Here is a 21,208-nt window from a genome sequence, read left to right as displayed (position 1 = left end):
TATTAGTATATATATTAAAACTATATATACTATATAATACTAAGTGTCACTAATAGTATAAAACTAAGTTACTTATAAATCTATAATACTAAGTATCACTAATAGTGTTATACTTTTTAGTATCACTATAAGTATAATACTAAGTATCATAATAGTACAAATAGCATAAATATATGATAACTAATAGTACTATAATACTTTATAATATATTCTAAGTACTTAGTATATTACTAATATACAATATAAGCATATTAAATATAAGTATATTAAGTGTCACTATAGAATACACTTAAGTATATTATATATATACTAGTTAAGTATATTTTACTATATACTATATATACTCATCTAATGCATAATATATATACTAGTTACTTATAATATATATAGGATATATAATATATACTATACTCCATACTATATATAGTTATCTAATATATATTATATATACTAGTTAAGAAATTTTTTCTTAATACTAATATTAGTATTATATACTAGTATTAGTAATACGAAACGTATTTTTTTACCTGTTGTAATTATATATATATTTTAGTATTATTATATATTTAGTTGGAACGAATACCCTTTCCGTTTGAACGAAGTGACATTATATAAGTTGTGATATAGTTTCTTCTCCGGTCATATCGTGCTCCTCATTTGAACATATCCCGTCTCCTTTGCTATTCACAGCCACCAACTCTAACCAAGTCCTCAAATCTCCAAGAACAAGAGGTTTGGGTTCTCATCTTGTTCGAATATACAGTTTTTTAAAAAAAAATAAAGTTAGGTTTTGAGGAGGTTAGATTTTGAATCAATCCGTCCCCATTTTTTTTTTTTTTTGTTTTGAGGCCAAATGATGAAAAAATAATCGGTAAAAATGATGGAGCTTCACTCCTAAATCATTTCTACTTATTAAAACCAAGGATTATCAAGAATAATTGGTTTTTAAATTTAGGACTGAGTCGACTTAGCTATGGCTATTTGGCTCAATTTCGTTGATCCATTCGAATGGATTTTAAGGTCATTCAAACTAAAAATGTTGTTTGCCAGTGTTTATTCGAATGGATTGGAATCCGTTCGAATAAGCAGTTGCCAAACAACATTATTTTTGTTTGAACAAAATATATTTCATTCAAATAAGTCTTCGAATGTGGTTGCTTGTTCGAATGAACCAGATAACTAGTTTGAACAAAATATGTTCTGTTCAAATGAATTATTTCAATTCATTTCAATATAGTATACTTCTTTAATAATTTAATTACATAATTATTTTTTGGATCGACAGTATACTAATGGCAAGTAGCAGCAGAAGAAAATGTTCCCGACCAAAGACAGACCAAAGTAGCATAGCAGCTCCAACTCAGCACGCCACGAGGCCTATACTAGTTGAGTGGGGAGATCATTATGGATGACTTCCACGATCTTACTTGGGAGGACAGAGCATACACGACATCATCACTTATCATGGATGGAAACTGATCTGTTGGCAAAGGGGCATAGCATATCTAGAGATGGTCGGTGAGTTTTACCATGCCATGGGAGAGTAGTTTGGTGAGGCTCTGTGCTACAACTTCTTAGTCCAGAAAGTGATTATTATCTTCTCTCCCCGCATTATTGTTAAGTTTCTTGATCTGTGGCGGGAGCCCGGTGCATAACTTGCAGTGGCTACACCGAGAGCAGTGGCTACACCATCTAATGCGGATACACCAGTTGTATCCTTATCGCTAGTGTTGTATGTAGAGACCGATGAGCTGAATGGCTCAGATGATAATGAGGGCGACGATGAGGTACCTGATGATAGTCTCATAGATGATCTAGTTTGTGAGCTAGTGCGAGACCCTTCAGCTCCTCCATATGATGGCAGCAAAGTGATCTGACAGGCCGATTGTATAACATTTTTTAGAATGCTTAATTTGATTGTCGGGTGTAACATTTTTTAGAATGCTTAATTTGATTGTCGGGTATAACATTGATTCAAAAAAATACAAGACTGATTTTGGGAATAACATTGTATTTCTTCCTTCGCATTTGAGCAGAGTCACACTATTCGGGTGGAGGTAGTCTACCATTTGCATTGCTGATATCTAACCTCCTACTCCAATTGGGGGTTACAGTGAGCGGAGGTCACCACAGATGAGACCCGTTAACAAGATCACGTTTAGCAAGAACAAGGGTTACTTGCCGAAGAGTCTTGTAGTACAAGATTTGCCTTTGCCTACTAATCAAGCTTCTATTGCTGCTGTCGGTGTTGAGAGACAGCCTGCTGGGGCTACTTTGGATGAGGTACAAGTTCTATTGGTGGAGCACGGCCAAATTATAAAGGAGAAGTTCATTGAGTCCATCATGTAGAAGCTTAAGGATCTGGATGTATGCTTATATACCTTATAGGAGGATTTTGATTTACTTAATAAATAGATATTGTTAGTTATTGTTGAACTCAAGATTTCAAGTTTCATGTAATTATATATTTACACATGGATTTTGATGATAACAAACAAATTCAAAGAATAAAGAAGTCCCAACTTCAAGTTATCTACACTATAAAGTCAAGCATATCAATGAACCAAGCATGAGTAATGCACATCAAGGAACCAAGTATGAGTAATGCACATCAAGTGAATAAGCTCACATTAAAACAAATAGAGTAATGTTTTATATCTCTTGAAAAATTTGAAACTAGAATTAAGGTTCAAAATTAATATTTTATCATAAAGCATTAAAATACATTTTCTATATGTGAATGAATATTTTAAAAATTTGAAAGATGATTGATTGTCATCATTAACATATGCATGACATGACTAAAAGTTTGAGTTTTGAAAATATTAAAGATGATTGATTGTCATTCTTCACATGTGCATGCTTTATTTGAATATTTTCAAAAGTGATTGATGCTCTTTTTGACTTATGCAAAAGTTAGATGATTTTGTTTGAAAATTTTGAAAAGTAAATAATACTCCTTTTATCATACGTGAAAAGTAAAAAGATTAGGTTTGAATTTTTTGAAAAGTGAATGATGTTGTCTTTGACAATTGAAAAAGAAGAAACTTTTATTTGATTTTTTTGAAAAGTGAATGATGTTGTCTTTAACAATTGAAAAAAAGGAAACTTTTATTTGAATTTTTAAAAAAAGTGAAAGATGTTGTTTTTGACATGTGAATCTTTTTAAATTTGAATATGAAATCTCATATGTCTATAAATAGATCATTTTAGAGTTTCAGATTTACAACACCGAGAGCATACACATATCATTGCAAGTTTTGTAACATTCATTCAAAGCTTTCAATCTCTCTTCTCTAAGCATTGAGTCTTAACCTTTGTTCATTTTGATAGAGATATAGTTTGCGTTGTATTGTTTTTATTTCACTCATTAAGGAATGTTTTCTGATAACCTACTAATTATCAGCTCTTATATAAGTAAAAAGGTGTGTATAACTTTTGTGTGTGTAGAAAGTGTTCCACACAGGGAATAGTTAAATCACCATGTGCAAGGTGATTGCAACTGTATAGGGTGTTCTACACGGATCCTTTATAGCAGTGTTGTTTAAATGTATAATAGGTTTCTATCTCCACCTGAAGTAGGTTAAATAGTGAATTTGAGGATTCTTAAGGGGCCGCTTGAGGCAAGGACATAGGCAGTGCGGCCGAATCTCGTTAACATACTTAGTTTGCTTCTCTCTTACCCTTACTCTTTATATTTATTGTTGTTTCGTATTTTGTTTATATTTTATTTTTTGCATTTGATTTATAATTTTTAATTTATAAATACAGCCCAATTCACCTCCCTCCTGTGTTAGTCATTTGGGCAACAATTATTATTTTACTTTTTTATGTTGTATAGAACTAACTCCTTTTGGGATGAAATTAATATATAGTTTTTATTTTTAGTGTTTGCTCGCTACTTTATTATTAGTTATGTTTTCTTTTTATTATACTTAACGTTCACGATAATAGAAAAAATGACAATATTTTTCAATTAATATTTATTTAACTAAAGTATTTTTAAATTAATTACATAAAATTAATTTATGAATTCATAAATATTTTAATTCAATGTAAATCAAAATATATAATATATACACATTTTTACTTATTTTGAAAATGATATCAAATTAATAGAAAAAAAATATGTATTACTTTAATATTTTGGAACTGTTTAACAATATATTATTACATTTAAATAATTCTGTTCGAACAAGGTAATCATCGTTTGAACATTTATGTTCTGTCCGAACATATTATATTTCATTTGAACCGGATTAATGATCTGTTCGAACAAACTTTTAGTAGTTCAAACGGTCTAGACTTTTGGAAACAATCTAATTCATCCTAGAATATCCAGTTCGAAAGAATATTATCTATTCGAACGGATTTATAAAGTTTTCTATGTTTTGAAATGAAATTTAAATTTTGTCTTCAAAAGGTACTTTTAGGGAGGACATAAATTTCGCCCCTAACAAATTTCTTCCCTAAAAGTAAAATTTGTTGTAGTGACAATCTCCAAACTATTTACAACTATAATAAAATGATCTTTAAAAACCCATTCATAAGTTCGGCTAGAGCTATTAAATTTTAAATAATTACAATACAAACACTTTATCAAAAATTGAAAAACAACTAAAATATGACCATAAGAAAACTTTCTGTACAACCAAAACCATCAAGTGCCAAAACTTTCAACCTCAAGTGATTAAACCAAGTCTACTCTTAAATTTTTGGCTCAAAAGCTATCACTTCAAAGGAATGAGTTTTCTACAACTCTAAAAAAATATATGAAATGAAGTGGTGAGCTGCCACATACCCAGTTAGTAGCAATTTAATGAGAGTGTGAGAGTTGGCAATTTTCTTGACTATAAACAATAATACATTCTTAATAAAATAATGTGAGCAATACAATTTTATCTCAACCAACATATTAAACCAAATATCATATTCAAGGCCACATGATAATCACCAACATACCACAAAAATATCACGCCACAAAGACATCACGCCGCGAGGGACGTCAAACATGCATGTCACAAAGACATTTATATCATGGGTTCAAGAATAAATAGTATGCTTATATTTAAATAAGTCACATAGTATTTTTCAAACATTTCAACCATTACAAAATTTGCATAATCCCACAAGCAGAGCCAAAATAGCATAAGAATATGCACAAATCCAAAATTTACACAAGTTTAAAATATAATACCCAAGTGTATCATTCCAAAAAAACCAACATTTGTTTTTATTAAAAACTCAATAAAGAGCTACTTACCTCAATTTCTAGTCAAAATAGTCAGGATATTCCGTCGCCAACGGTCACTCGGAACCTATTTCAAGGTCATTATAATCTATCAACTTCTATTCTAAAAATGATCTCACTCAACTCTACAATTTCACACAATCCTTAATAACATGAATTTAGACAATTTCTAGGTTGCAAATATTTTGCCAGATAGCACATCTACCAGCCTCTATCCCCTTATTAATTCAACCACTTAACCATATAACAGTGACATAAACATAGATTAATTCTAGCTAATATCCACCACTAACACTTGAATATTAAATTCATCTTCAATACACACTAACAACGTGATCAACTATGTATATTCTCAACAATTCACAACACCAAATCTTAACAAATCTTATATTCAAAATTCATTAAAAATACAATTTATGAGGGATGAGAATTTACCTAATATTTTTATTGATGGTGATGAAACAACAAGGAGTAGTGGTTGTGGGTGGATGTTACACACATATAGAGAGAATGTACATACATACATACATACATATACATATATATATATATACTGTGGGGGACAGAGAGGGAGAGGTAGGGGGGATGGGGGTTGAGAGAGAGAGAGATGGGGGTTGAGAGAGAATTAGAGAAAGAGAGGTGTGAGAGAGTGAGTTAGAGGTGGGGTAGAGAGAGAGACGAGATGAGGGTTGGGGGGTGGCCGTTATTCTCTGGCCTTTTTTTTTTTTTTTTTTGATTGGGTTATTACAATCTTCCCTCCTTTAAGAAATTTCCTTCATGAAATTTGATATATTATCCATAGAAAATAACTGAGGGTATTTTGCTCGCATTTTGTCCTCTTGTTCCCATGATGCTTTTCGTAAAGTTTGTTTTCTCCAAAGAAATTTTACAAATCTTATTATTTTGGAGTGTAACACTTGCTCTTTGGAATCCACAGTTTGGATTATGATTTATTCGTCTGAAAAATCTTCTTGGATTTGTAATGGTTCATAATGCAATATATGTGAAGGATCATATACATATTTTTGTAGCATGGAGACAAGAAAACCATTGTGTATTCTAGAAAGTGCAGGAGGTAATTCAACTTGATAAACAACTGGATTGACTTTTTCCAAACTCTCAAATGGTCCTACATAATGGGGACTCAATTTCCTTGCTTACCAAATCTTGTAATACCCTTCATTGGCACAACTCGTAGAAATACTTTGTCTCCAATCTCAAATTCTAACATTTTTCTACGTCTGTCTACATAACTCTTTTGTCTACTTAAAGCCATTTGCAAACAGTTCTGAATTAATCCTATATTTTCACAATCCGTTCTACAATCCCAAACCAAGCCTCATAAGGCGCCATAGCAATGCTCGCCTGGTAACTATTATTATAAGCAAATTCCACTAAAGGTAGATGGTTATTCCAACTCCCTTTAAAATCTATCAAACAAGCTCTTAACATGTCCTCTAAGATTTGGATAGTTCTCTCAGACTGTCCATCTGTCTGTGGGTGGAATGTTGTACTAAAAGTTAATTTCGTACCTAAGGCTCGTTGGAATTTACTCCAAAATTGTGAGGTAAAACATGGATCTCTATCTGAAACAATGGTTACTAGCACATCGCGTAACCTTACAATCTCTCCTATATAAATTTGGGCAAACTTATTGAGATAATCGTTCACCTTAATTGGAAGAAAATGTGTTGATTTCGTCAGTCTATCCATCACTACCCAAATTGCATCTTGTTCTTTATTCAACCTTGGTAACCCTAACACAAAATTCATTGTTATATGCTCCCACTTCTATTTTAGAATAGGAAGTGGTTACAATAAAGCCGAAGGTCGTTGGTGTTCCACTTTCACAACTTGACACGTTATACATTGTTCTACAAATCTGGCTATTTCTCGTTTCATGTTATTCCACCAATATTGGTGTACATTTTTGTATTCCCTGGGTGTATGGTATAACGAGAATTATGGGCCTCTTTTAAAATTTGTCCTTTTATTTCTGGATCATGTGGCACACACAATCTATCTTTAAGTCTCAAAATACCATCATCTGACATGTTGAATTTAGACTTCTTTCCATTTTGTGCTTCCTCCATGATCTTTTACAAGCTAGCATCCTTGCCTCGGCTCTCTTTAATTTCCACAATCTGAGTGGGTTGTACACTTAATCTAGCTAGGTAAGATCGAAAATCCTCCACTAAAACCTCAATCTGATACCTCTCTAAATCCAACACGATTTGCCTATGAGTGGTCACTAAAGTAGCTGAAGCACTAAAGGATTTTCTGCTAAGTGCGTCAGCCACTACATTTGCCTTATCTAGGTGGTAGTTGATCGTACAATGATAATCACTAATTAATTCTAACCACCTCCGTTGCCTCATATTTAATTCTTTTTTAGTAAATAAATACTTTAGACTTTTGCGATTAGTGTAAATTTTGCACTTCTCACCGTATAAATAGTGCATCCAAGTTTTTAATGCAAATACTACAGCAGCCAGCTCTAAGTCATGAGTAGGATAATTTAGTTCATAGCACTTCCGTTGGCGGTGGTGAGAAGCATATGCAGTTACTTGTTCTTGTTGCATCAACACACAACCTAATCCTTTATATGAGGCATCATTATAAATGACAAAATTATCAGAATTAGAGGGTATGGTTAATACCAGGGCGGTAACTAACTTATACTTAAGCTCTTGGAAACTACTCTCGCATTCATCAGTCAACTCAAACTTAATGTTTTTCCTAGTTAGTTGAGTCAATCATACTGCTATAAGAGAAAAGCCCTCTACAAACCTCATATAATACTATGCGAGACCTAAGAAACTGTGAACTTCACTCACATTTGTTGGATTAGTCCACGTAGTCACAGCCTCAATCTTATTAGGGTCTACCATAATTCCATCTTTGGATACTACATGTCCTAGGAAAGCAACTTGATCAAGCCAAAACTCACATTTCTTTAATTTGGCATACAATTGTATTTCCTTTGTAGTGCCAACCTTAAATGCACTTCATGTTCATCCCGACTTTTACAATAGGCCAAAATATCATCAATAAAGACAGTTACAAATTGATCTAGATACTCTCAAAAAATACTATTCATTAAATCCATGAAGGTAGCTGGGGCATTGGTCAACCCAAATGACATAACTAAAAATTCGTAGTGTCCATATCTAGTCATAAAAGCAGTCTTGGGCACATCTTCATTTTTCACCTTCAATTGATGATATCCAGAATGAAGGTCCATCTTATAAAATATTTGAGCTTCTTGTAGTTGATCAAATAAGTCATCAATGTGGGGAAGGGAGCATCTATTCCTTACAATAACCTTATTTAACTCACCTTAGTCTATGCATAATCACATACTCCCATTCTTTTTCTTCATAATTAATATTGGAGCTCCCCAAGGTGATATCCTTGGATGAATGAACCCTTTATCTACTAGCTCTTGCAATTGTTCTTTAAGTTCCTTTAACTCCTTCGGTGCCATTCTATAAGGTGTCTTAGAAATAGGGTTGATACCAGGGTAAGATCAATAGAAAAGTCTATCTCTCAATCCGGGGTAATCCAGGTAAATCCTTAGGAAATACTTTTAGGGAAGTCTCTAACTACAGGTATATCCACAAGTTTCAACTCTTTCTTTTAGAAGTCTACTGTAACAGTCCACTAGAAGTTCAATGGATGAATTTTTTTAGGCTTTAGGAACCTCTTGAAAACTCTGTAAAGTTTTACGAATCGACCAATCGCGTAGGTCTTAGTCTGTCAACACAGTCAGTGTTACCACTCACTATGATGGCAGAAGTATGATTTTATTTATTTAAGATAGTTCATAGAGTCAGAATGAGACTATGAGTTATGGTTTGTGCTATTGGAATTAGTTGATTATTTAGGATTTTATGATGCAATAAACCCATTTTAAGGCACTTCGCGATTGAATTTTGATAAACGATTTGCACAAATGGATTAGTATAATATTTAGAATTTTACAGTGTAAAATTTATTTTCACTTTTTCGGGCATGAATAGTAACTTTGATTGTAGCACCAAGTGCAGTGTTTTCAAAATCATAATGTAAAATGTCTAAATTAGGTTAAAAAAATTTTATTTGGATAATTAGCAAGATCTTAGCCACACTTAGTACATATATTGGATATTTGGCACCAAGAGAAACCATGAGATGGAAATGTGAAAGAAATTTAGGTGTGATATCATGCCACCTAAGCAAAATACTATTCTATCAAATCATCCATTTTGCGCAAAACCAAAGGTGGTTTCAACCCTAAATACTTAGAATCCAATCGAAACCCCAAAAATATTGAAGGAAACGGAAACCCTAAACGGTTACCCCAAACTTGATTTCAAAACCCTAATAGATCCAATTTTTAGCATTGTGTTTAATTACTTAATTAAATCACTTCCATATGCTATTAATCCATCAAATTTATGTTATGACATTATTATTCAACCCTTCAAGCTTTGGAAATTTGATTAGTCTAAGAAAAAATAAATTTTGTGTTTGATAGCATCTCAAAAAACCAAACTCCATTTAAAGTCCAAAATGAAGCCCATTTAGTTAAGGCCCATTAGACCCATAAATTTTGGCCACATTGGCAACGCTTCTTGAGTAAGTTTCCATCCACCCAAACTTGACTAGCTACTACTAAGACAACCCTCAAATATTCTTCGATGGGAAAGCAATTGCCACCTCACCACAACCACTAACATGGCACCTCAACGTAGCCCATACCATGGGCAGTTTTCCCCTTGTTTTGGCCAAGACTTCCATAACTCAAGTGTCACTCAAGACCTGACTTCACCCTTCTGTTTTTTTTCTTTTTCTTTTGAAGAAGAGTGGAGACCATTCCCTTTCTCATTTCATCTATTTTCCCACACATTTTCTAGAGATGAACTTAGAAGCTCTCTTGAGCAGTTTTTGAGCCTTTTTGCTTGCAGTTTTTAAAATCATTTTTCTCATGTTTTGTGCTTAAACCCCCGTGATGTGACAATCACTGTAAGTTACATTTTAACTTACTATTAGATTACTAGGTATGTGTGATGGGTAAGGAAACTACTATTTATGTACTTATATTATCTTGTATTCCAGGCTTCACTATGTCACTACACGTATGACTATTACACATATTATATTCTATCATGAAATATTTATGTCTCTGTCACGTAATATTATTTATTACATGTTATGCCATGTCATGTAATAGACAAAGAGTAAGTAACTTGAAACAACATGTAATAGAAAATATTATGTAACATGGCCTAATGTATAACCGATAACATTATGTGATATGGCATAAAGTTTAATAGATAACAATTTCATGACAGAATATATTATGTGTAACAAATAAATATGTTATGACAAAATAAATGTGTAACAGATAAACATATATTAACATGGTAGGGCATGTCATATATGCTAATATAAATACAAAATCAATGGTTCCCTTACCAGCATACATACACAGTAATCTGACAATAAGTTAGAAGCTAACTTATAGTGATCGTCGCATTTTATGAGGCAAAGCACCAAACAGGAGAAAATATAAGTAGGCATTTTAAATGTTAGAAACTTTATCAAAAATGTCTTAGAAACATGAAAAAAATGACAACTTAGAATAAAATTACCATTTTACCCTTTACATGTGAGAAAAATTACCATTTTAGTCTAACTTGAGAAATGGCCGCCCACTCCCTCCTTTGGATTCTTCCTAACCCATGTGTAAATCAAAGCCAAGCGATCTGCTTCCTGAGGGGAAGGGACCTAGTCAAAGGAACCACCATCTGAAGTGCCTCCCTATATGGCACGCACTGGAAACTTGCATTGTCTCGCTTTTCCCACTAGAAACTCCTAGCAAGTCCTATATACAAAGAAAAATTTCCTGTGTCAATCCTTGATATATGAGAAAGAGAAATCCGGATGCGCTACCTCATGGTCTGTCTGCACACGAAAACTATATGAACTCCCCAATTGCAGCTAAACACTATGGGAAAGGAGGAACTCGTGGGTTGTAAGGTTTGAATACTCATCATTAGTAGGCTACAGGACTAACCTCCATGCTAGGAAACACGACAACAATATCCTCCAAGCATTTGGATGAAGCTAAGACAAAGCTTAATCTAGAAAGTCGAGAACCTTGTGAACTGGACGGTAGAAAGGGATTCGCAACCCCACCGAGAACATATTGAGGAAAAGGGCCACTTGTCCAGTGAAGCCCTCTAAGTCCACTACACCTTGGGGCAGACCAGGCATAACCAATTCCACATAATCTGGGATCCCGTGTAGGTCCCGCACATAAATAAGGTCCAATGCCATCGTTGTGGTTGACCAAAAGTTTCCAATGCCGTCGTGAGTCTCGAGTCCCATCAGAGGTCTTACCGGGGGAGCCACCATGGGTGAAACGACGAGAATCTATTTGTAGTTAAACACTGCTGATAGGGAAAGTGAAGTATGAAGACCACAACAAAAAGTATGGAAGGAAAGATAGGACAGTGATATGCACAAGGACTAGTAGGGCCGACGGGATGAGATAAAAGGGGGCTATATGAAGTGAACATAACACCCCTTAAATGAAAAGGGGGCCCAAGGGCTTGCCAATGAACAAGAAGGACAAGGTCACGAGTGGTAATGGAGGTCCACATTGAAGGGAGCACCCTGGCTAATCTGTAGACCGAATCTACCCCCGTCACGAAGGATCCTTCAAGATCCTCGAATGACAGGCCACGTTAAATCCAGTAAGGCATCCCTTTAGGAGAGGCCTACAAAATGAACACGTCCATGTTAGGGAGAGATCACTGAGACCTTTAGTAAGGCATCGAACATTAAATGCATAAATACATCCAGTGGGTTGACTGTATTAAATGTGATGTTATGCTCCCCGTTGGAACATGTCAACCATTGTTGACAAATAGCAAACGAGCGCCCCTTCCCCGCTCCCCCCCCCCCCCCTCCCAAGGGAATGAGGGACACGATAGACTAAAAGGGAAATATCTAGAGGTATGTTGTAATCACCCGATCCAATATTATTAGGGATGAAATATAGAAAATCTAATGGACCTAAAATAAGTTTAATGGGCCTTATTTGAATAGCCCACGAACTATTAAGAATTTTGAAGTTATTGGATTTCTTATGGGCCATATTAGATAAGCTGTGAGTTATTATTTATTGAGATTTAGTTAGGTTCAAAGGCCTAAAATTTTATTTTAAAGTCGTTAAGGTTAGTTGATGATTTGAGAGGAAATTAATGAGCTTATATTTTAGAAATCCAATTGAAATTACTGAAGTTTTGGCCCACGAAATGAACCCAAACTGTAAGGTCCAATGTCAGTTCTCTACAACTCTAAGCCACACATGTCTCCACTTTCACCAGGATTCATGCCCCATGTAATTCTCTCTCAATAGGATTACAACTCTACAAGTCATCTTCACGTTAAAACTATTTAATCGATTGTCTTCTCTATTACTCTAATTTATGCACATCTTCACCCTCCACTAGGATTCATGCCCCAATAGAACTCTCTTAAAATTTCACAAGTCAACTTCACATTAAAATTCCTAAATCCTACTTGCTATATATGCCCTATAGTCCTGTGCAATCTCAACCCACTACAAGAGACATTTAGCCAGTGTTGCCATCCACAATCTTCTCTTCCCTTCACATCTCCAGTCATCGGCACCCATCAGAGGACCCTTGTTGTTTAAGGCCACTACTGTAAGCCATAACAGAGACAAATATGCCCAAACCAAAACCAACGTTCCATGTATACCCCGTGAAGCCAAAATGGAGTTGCTTCGTCTGAGCCCACCGTAAGCCACAAACATTCCTCACAACTCAAGTTGAGAGGCCACGTCACACATCCACTCCCTCTCCTTCGGTGACTCTCTCTGTCTCTCTGTCCCCTCTCTCTGTGTCTGTTAATATCTCTCTCACACACATGTTATTATCTCCCTCTTTAGTATCTAGGTGTAATCCATCTATTCTTCTAGTGATTATAAAAACACCAACCTTCTAATTTAAAATCAAAAAGCTCTAGACACGTACATGTAAACCTTGAGACTTTAGTCAAATTACATATGTGCCCTAATTTTAGGTCATTTGCAATCACAAATTATGGGGTTATTAATATAACTGCATGAGAGAAATTGAACTAGGGTTATAAATTTTAGCGTGGATATTTGGAGAAACCATTTTAGCACTTATTATTTTGTAGTGACATGTTTGATGTTGAAAATCAAGAGAAATTGGATGTTTAGGCGTGACAATATTTTGGAGCTTAATCAAATGATTATTTTGAGAAATTACGTGAAAATCAAAATACTTGGGGAGTGACAATATTTTAGAGTCATGAGAATTTTAGGTTTGAGGAAACATAGGTTAATTATGGATTTATGAATTTTAAATTTAAAGTACACAATTAATTAGAAATGTACTTTAAATTTAAAATTCATGGAAATTGCTTGTGTATTTTATAGGTAATTAGTTGGGCCCTAGAAATATTGGGTTAGTTCCACGAGGTAAGTAGTATGATCATACCTTACACATATGTACGGTAAATGACATATCTTTTAGGAAGGTATTATGTAGGTACACCTCCATTGAAAGCCCTTTTTATGTACCCAAGTCATGATTAATTTATAATGACATGAATTTATGAATAAGTTTCACGTTAGTTGCATGGCACATGCATCAAGATATTTTATGAAAAGCCATGAATTTATGAAAGGAGTTATGCATAAAGAGATTCATGAAAGAATGTGATTTCATTTGAAATCTATGATATGATAAAGCACAATTTCACTTGAAAAATATGATACGATAAGTATATAAGTATACCACAAGCAATGGTATCAGACAACAACCAATAGTTCGACTGTGACCAGTATAGAGACTGGTGTATGGAATTGGAGATCAAATTCAAATACTTTTCTCCAGGCCACCCCTAAACTAACAAAAAAGTGGAGGGGATGAACAATACCATATTTAGCATGTTAAAGAAGAAGCTAGTCCACCAAAAAGGAAAATGGGTCGAAGATCTCTCAGGATTTTTCAGGCTTAGAATGGGTGATTTTTTAGGCTTAGAATGGGAATGATTTATGCAGTTAAAAAAACAAATAAAAGTTTATGTAAAATAAGGCTCAAGGGGGTTGACTATGGAAATACACCATGCAATGATGACATGATACTTAGAATGACTAGGAAAGCTTTTTGGTTATAAAAAAAGAAAAAATGTCTAGATCATTTCTCTAATATTTGGTATCAACGAGGATTTCACCTCAGGGATCCATCAACGGATTTTAGAGCGAAGCAAGATTGAACTTCTCTACCCTAGTTAATTCAACTTCTTCTCTTCGTAAGCAAACTGAAATAAAGAAAAAATTGACTATGTACTCAATCATGTTCAAGGACAAAGATTTAAATCAAAGTACCCACAAAACTCAGCTTGACATAAAAGAAATTTTTGAAAATTTTCTAAATCCTATCCTCAATCACAAATTTCAGAGTAAAGAATTCAATCATACTCAAATACATGCTTGGTAAGAAAGTTCAACAAATCAAGACTTAAAAAATTACAAGTAAATAAAATAAAACAAAACTCAAATAGACCAAATGAATATAGGAGTTTACACCCCCAACCTTAAACTAAACAATGTCCCCATTGTAATTCAAAAGTGAGTAAGATTGAAGAAATGAAAGGAACTTCCCTGATTTCATGGTGCATCAGTCATAGTTTGTGCTTCAATTTCTGACAGTTAATTCTAAATATATTTCCTGTATTGTCCTTTAAATCTAAATTTAACTTCTTTACAGCCCAATAAGCTCTATACTCCCTTAACATACACAACAACTTTTCTTCTTCTTCATATGTGAGTGATGCAGCAACAATCTCTTGAAAGCTGTAATTATCATCCAAGAATGCATAACAAAAAATGCTCAGGTAATTGCTTCAACTCTAGAGGGATGTAAGTTGTATTTTGCTGCATTTTTTCTTCAGAAAATGCACAATCTGACTTTGCTACACTCGGCTCTAGCCTCCCCACTTCGTTGCTAAGTGATGCATCCTGTTGCAAGACTCGTTCTAGGTGATTGGCTAGTGCATCTTCTTGAAAGGCCTCTTCTTCACATTACTTAATGACATCAACCCGAAAATAAGTGCTTGGCTCTTTTGGAATTCTCATGGCTTGGTAGATGTTGAAAAAAACCTCTTCTTTGTTCACTCTCAATGATAACTCACCTTTTTAAACATCAATAAATCCCTTCCCACAGCCAAGAATGGTAGGCCAAGAATTAGTGGGACTTCTTCATCTTCCTCTATATCTAACACCACAAAATCAGCAGGAAAAATAAATCTATCCACCTTTACCAATACGTCTTCTATAATTTCACGTGGATACTTGATGGATTAGTTTGCTAGATGCAAAGAAATAATTGTTTGTTTCATCTCGTCAAGTCCTAATTTCCTACAAAGAGAAAGTGACATAAGATTAATGCTACCACCAAGATCACATAAAGCTTTATCAAAAAATGAATTTCCAATAGTGCAAGGCAAAGTGAAACTCTTTGGATCTTTTAATTTTTGAGGTAATTTCTTTTGAAGAAGAGCACTGCATTCTTCAGAAAGCTTCATTGTTTCAAACTTCTCCAACCCTCTCTTCTTGGAAATGATGTCCTTTAGGAATTTGACATGGTTTGGCATTTGTTCCAAGGTATCTACAAAAGGAATATCTATGTGAATTTTCCTAAAAATATCCAAAAACTTAGAAAAAGGCTTATCTAATTTTTATTTTTGAAAATGTTGAGGATATGGAACTAGAGTAGAAACAATAGGAGGATTTTCAAGAACTAAAATTGCTAAAGGCATGTCAGTCTCTCTTAGTATATCATCCACAATCTTCTCTTCTTCTACTTTATTCTTGCTTTGGCCATTGTTTGTAGCTGTAGGAGTGGACTTGGTTTCCTTTGATTGTAACCTCTCAATTTCTCTTCCACTCCTAAGTGTGATAGTCTTGCATTTTTCTTTTGGATTTACTTCTGTATTGTTAGGAAATGTTCCTCTTTGTTGGGCATTAATGGTCGTGGCTAGTTGTCCAATTTACACTTCAAGATTCTTTATAGCAGCTCCCATGTTGCTACAATGGGTCGTATTGTTGTCCAATTGTGAATTAGTCGTTTTAAACCTTACTTTTGTCTCCTCAACAAAGGAAACCATAGCATCCTCAAGTGACATATTTTTCTTGCTTGGTTGATTATCAAATCTTGGAGGAGGTTGCAGCACATTCTTTGTGTTGCCATAAGACAAATTCTAATGATTTTGAAGCCCTGGATAGTAGTAATTGGGCATAAGATTACCGATTGATGATGTATTGAACTTGTTCTTGATTCACTTCATTACTCAGAACTGTCATACTTGTAGCTGCAACATATTCTGCACCTTGTGGTATCCTTTGGGTTGTCAAAGCTGAAATTTGATAAGATAGAGACGTAACTTGTGTTAAAAGGGTTGCTAACGGCTCCAATTCAAGAATTCCAGCAAGTTTCTTAGCCATAGTTTTTTCAATTGGCCATTGATAGTTGTTTGAGGCCATTTCTTCCAAAAGATACGTAGCACCTTTAGCTGTTTTTGGCATCAAAGTTTCACTAGAAGCAGCATCAACTATAATTTGAGTTTGCCCCCTTAACCTATTATAGAACATCTAAACTTGCAACCAGTCTGACAATCTATGTTGGGGACAACATCGAATCAAATCTTTATACCTTTCCCATGCTTCTAGAGTCACTCAAAATCATTTTGCTTGAATTGACCAATCTCACTCCTGAGTTGGGCTATTTTTGCAGGTAGAAAAAATTCAGCAGGAAACTTTTCAGCCATGTCCTGCCAACTAGTCTTGCTTTCCGGTTATAGAGATTATAGCCAACCTCTTACCTTGTCCCTAAAAAAAAAAGGAAATAATCTGTCTAATGGTGTTTTCAGTAACACCATTGATCTTTACAGTGTCACAAATCTACATAAAGATTGCCAAATGAATATTTGGATCATCAAGTGGCAATCCGCTGAATTAGGCTTACTGCACCATGTTGATTAATGCTAATTTGAATAGGTTGGCGTCTTATACCAGAGTAGTTGTCATTCACAACTGGCCGTACATAATCATTCAAGGTGCGTGGCTGTGTATCATGTTGTCAGTCAATCATGGCTAGTATTTTATTTTTTCTTCATGATCTAAGAGTTCTTTCAATCTCCAAATCAAAAGGAGTAATTTCACGAGATCTAGCATGGTGCATCTAACATAAAAAAACACACCTATAGAACAAAAATAAAATAAAATAAAATTGTAAATTAAAACCAAGATTACTTTGTATTGATATTGGCAAAAATAAGAATAAATCAATCCCCGGCAACAGTGCCAGAAACTTGATCGGTGCTGAACTGCAAGTGCACATTATCGTAGTTTTATAGTAAAGTGATAAGAAAAGTATCGTCCTCAGGGATTGGTAACTTATTTTTGACAAGTATCCAAATTATACTAATCTCGACTTTATTTAGAAAAGTCACTAAGAATGTTTGTAATTGCAATTTGAAATAAAATCAATTCAAAGAAAAATATTTAAAGGAAAAGAAACTGTTGTTCGAAGATCAACTTAATCAGAAAAAAAAAACTTCTAAGAAATCGATTTCACCTAATCCCTCACTATGCTTTACTCATCTAACTAATTCAATTTAATTCTCTCTATTTGTTAGCAAATCTCCAACTGATCCAAAAGCCTCTTTCAATAGTCAATTGAAAATTATTTTTATTCGTCATTTTACATAAGAGTATGCAAATTAATAAAACATGAAAGCATTAAGAACAACAATTTTAATACTATGTAGGTTTATACAAATCTTTCGATCTCTATATTTACCTATGTCGAAATCTCAAAGATATATCCTATAATTCTCTCTTTCGATAGCAAATTACAATATCAAATTGATCTAATTAATCGTCAGTCAATTAGAAGCAATAATCTAAGAATAAATCAAACAAACATAGAAGAGAATTAATTTAAATTAGCATAAATAAGCAAGCATAGTTTGAAACTAGATTACATCATTTTCCCAGAATAAAGAAAATTTAGTTCATGCTGAAAATTAAATTCAACATAAATGAATTTACCATAATTTTTCTAAGAAGAATGGAAGAAAATCAACACTAAAAAATACTCATCGCAGTCTACAGTTTCGTTCACGTTTTCTTCAATTTTTCCTCACCTTGTATCCCTCCAGGTGTTGCTTTCTTTCTCTCCAATCCTTCATTAATCCCCCTATGCCCTTCGTATGGTGGTAGATAAGGTTTCATGTTTTTTGTTCATTTTCGAATGTCAATCCTTGCCCAATTACCAACGTCTCTAGATTTTTTATTTATTTTTATTTTTTTGAATTTCAACTTCCTTCCGTTTAGCATCATTTGCTTTTAAGTGTCTCTTGTGTCTTTTAGTTTTTAACGTTTTTCTATTTTCCTTCAAATTTTAGCCCGCTTCAATTTAAATCTCAGCATCTTCACGACCTTTCACATAGTTGTTCAGCCTTTAAAAATTCTCCATTTCATATCAAAATCTCCTCTCTCTCCACTTCAAAATTCTGCTTTATCATATTTTATCCTCTGAAAAATCTTCATCCTAAAAAATTTGGCCCATTTTGAATCTTAAAATTTGGGTCTTCTTTTTCTTCAAATCTGAAATAAATTCATATGATGATAATGAAGCCTAAAAATCAAGAAAAATAAATAAAATTAGACTAAAGTTTAAAGTTAAGAAGTGATAAAATATTTTAAATTATGCAAGTCATCAATCGTAGTACTTAGCAATGCATAGCCTTGACTGTAGTACTAGGCAGCGTGTATCTCCTTTTGTAATACGACAGATCATAGTCATTCACCATTGTACTCTGCGGCACACAACCTTGACTGTAGTACTAGGCCTCTCGTATTATCCTTGACTGTAATATAACCTTGCTGATTTATCCTTCTATAGTACAACAGATTATACTCCTTCACCTTAGTACTCGGCAGCACATAGCCTTGACCGCAACACCAAGCATCGTGTATCATCCTTGACCATTGTACTTAACTAATAACTCAAACTTAATTGTTTTCAAAAAACACAATTATATTCAAGAAGAAACGTGATTGGAATACTAAAGGATAGAAGTCTTGACGTGACATAACATTACTTAAACTTAACTCGAGAGACATGACTTTTTTTTTGTTTTAGGGAAAACATCTAGTTTTCATTCATTATAACAGATTTTGAATACAAAAGGGAATAACATTGATAGAAGTAATGCTACTATTGATGCTTAGTGCATCTTGACATAAGGCATGGGCTATGGAATTGCATGCTCTTTTAATATGTCTGACTGTCCATACAGTGAAGGAGTCTAAAGTTGCTTTTGTAGCTTTGATCAAAATGCCTGCATAAAAATCTGTATTAGTTTGGGACTTTAGGCAGTTGACTACTTGTAGAGAATCACCCTCCATGATCACATCCTGGCATCCTAGTGTTTTAAGGAACATAGAATCTTGGAAAGTAGCATAAGCTTCAGCTAGAAAGGGGTCGGGGAAGAGAGTATGATTCTTTCTCATGATGGCTAGTACCTTCCCCTCCAAGTCTCTTTCCATTGCCCCAACTCCAACCTTGCAATTAGTTTTATCCAAACCTGCATCCCAGTTTACTTTCAATTTTCCTTGTGGGGGAGCTTCCTAGTTGAGGTGAACATTTGAGGGAGAGGAGCACTTCTGGACAGGCTGGTAGGTTTTGTTAAGATTTTCAATGAGCATTTTGACCTTTTGGTTGATGGAGTTGAGTGAAAGTGTTGTTAAAAATCACTTCATTCCTTCTTTTCCAGATCTTCCAAGTCGTGAGAGAAAATTGTACCATCTCTTATTCTTCTAGTGTATTGAGGAATCCTTCCAGAAGAGTCCCGAAGGAATGGCAAGGGATGCTAGATTTTTGGATCTTCTTACTACATTGGCTCCACACATCTTGGGCAGATGGACACACCCATAGAGCATGTGCTACTGTTTTGGGTGGATCTTGCAAATGGGACTGGAGTCATTGGTAACAGCTTTTCTCTGGTGTAGTTTGACTTTGGTGGGAATGGCTTCCAGACAGGCCCTCCATAGGAAATTCTTGGTTGCCATTGGGACTTTTAGTTGCCATATGGTTGACCAAGGCAAATCTTCATTTATGGTTGTAGATGATTGGCCATGTTTTTTATTCTCCATCTCAGATTTTGGATAGTATGCTAACTTGATAGTGAAAATACCAGTAGTAGTGCCTCTCCATAACATTCTGTCAGAGGTGGGATAAGGACTGAGAGGGATTCTCTTGAGTAACTCAGCTTTTGTTCTGTCAAATATAGCTTCAATCAGTGGGTAGTTCCATTGGTTCATGGACTTATCAATGAGCATGGCCACCTTTGAGTCTGATGGGAGAAACCTGATTGAACTCTGTGGTTTAAAGGTTCAGAGTTGAGGAAACCACTTGTCATTCCAGATTTCTATAGTTTGTCCATCACCAACAAGCCAAACTAGTCCTTCCTTTATCAAAGGTTTTGCAGAGATGAAACTCTGCCATAGGAAAGAGGTATTATTCCCTCTTTTTGCATTCAGGAAGGAGCTATGTTTGAAGTATTTTGCTTTAAGGACCCTGGCAGTAAGGGAATTAGGGGAAGAGATGATCCTCTATTCTTGTTTTGCAAGGAGAGCACTGTTGAAATGTTTGAAGTCCCTTAAACCCAATCCTCCTAACTTTTTAGATTTTATCATCTGTTTCCATGAGACCCAGTGAATTTTGTGCTCTTGTGTCTGTTGTCCCCACCAAAAATCTCTTACTTTTTTGTTGAGCTCGTTGAGTTGTTGCCTAGGAAGCTTGAAAATTCCCATGCTGTAGGTTGGAATGGCCTGGATGA

At 34.5% G+C, this 21,208-nt stretch overlaps 1 non-coding gene across 1 annotated transcript; it reads left to right on the top strand.

Moving 5' to 3' along the window:
- Positions 1-16,974: 16,974 nt before the first annotated feature.
- Positions 16,975-17,080, top strand: LOC122293047. Its single transcript, XR_006237104.1, has one exon. It is a non-coding gene; the product is annotated as a small nucleolar RNA R71 (small nucleolar RNA).
- Positions 17,081-21,208: the final 4,128 nt, after the last annotated feature.

The sequence above is a fragment of the Carya illinoinensis genome, chromosome 13, assembly GCF_018687715.1.
Source record: "Carya illinoinensis cultivar Pawnee chromosome 13, C.illinoinensisPawnee_v1, whole genome shotgun sequence".
Classification (NCBI taxonomy): domain Eukaryota; kingdom Viridiplantae; phylum Streptophyta; class Magnoliopsida; order Fagales; family Juglandaceae; genus Carya; species Carya illinoinensis.
Note: the sequence above shows the minus strand (reverse complement) of the source record. Positions and strands in the feature narration are given on the sequence as shown.